The sequence below is a fragment of the Oncorhynchus clarkii genome, chromosome 15, assembly GCF_045791955.1.
Source record: "Oncorhynchus clarkii lewisi isolate Uvic-CL-2024 chromosome 15, UVic_Ocla_1.0, whole genome shotgun sequence".
NCBI classification, from domain to species: domain Eukaryota; kingdom Metazoa; phylum Chordata; class Actinopteri; order Salmoniformes; family Salmonidae; genus Oncorhynchus; species Oncorhynchus clarkii.
This window is the reverse complement of record NC_092161.1, coordinates 30001-30879: the sequence shown is the minus strand read 5'-3', so window position 1 is coordinate 30879 and position 879 is coordinate 30001.

The following is an 879-nucleotide window of genomic DNA, read 5'->3' as shown; positions in this document are numbered from 1 at the left end:
TACCTTCCATAAATAATTCAGGCCGGCCCCCTTGACAAAGGTCCGTAGTAGGGTGCGCCATTATCGGACATGTATATCTGTAACACCAGTAAGCGCATTGAGAACCGCAATTTTGGGTTACCAGATGCACGTTTTCAATCACCAGGTGCACGGCTGTGAAAAGTGGGACTCTGTCATTTTTTCGACCAATTTCTGTAATTTTCAAAAAATGATTAAAAATACTTCCCAAAGGGCTAGAGGTCCCAAATTTCGTCTCATATCCTCTCTCGTGATGGGCAACAGTTACAGCATGTAAAAAACATTTCGCATCCCCAGGCACCTATGCGCCCTGTGACATTCACTTTTTTCCCAAAACTTGAAACACGATTCCCTATTAAAATGTTTTATACAAAAACGTTTTTAATTGAATGTAAATGCTCGTCTATTTGTGCCCTTTCGTGCAAAAAAAACCCCATCCAGATTGGAGGTGTACTTTTTGATTTATCACGTTTTTGTTTAATTTGACCCCCACTGGTGTGACGCACAAAAACCCTGTGAGGTTCAAGGCTTATATCGATATTTGGCCTGTTTGTTGATGACACACTCAGTGGCGGGTCGACCAGACAGGTACCGGCGCGAAATCAGAAACCTGTTTTTTTGACAAGACTTCCATGTCCTAGAGAGACGGAGGTGGTGTCAAACTGCTCAGTCCGAATAGAAAATGAGTAACGGACAGTTTTGAGGGAAGTCAGACCCTCGGAACCATGGTACTTTGGACATTTCCCGCCGGCAACCGATTTCGTGGTTTGACCAGACCCTTCGGCGCCCGATGTGTCCTAACTTTTGATCCACGTTTCCCAGCTTGGTGGTGGGAGGAAATTGAGCCTTGTCCTGGGCAGG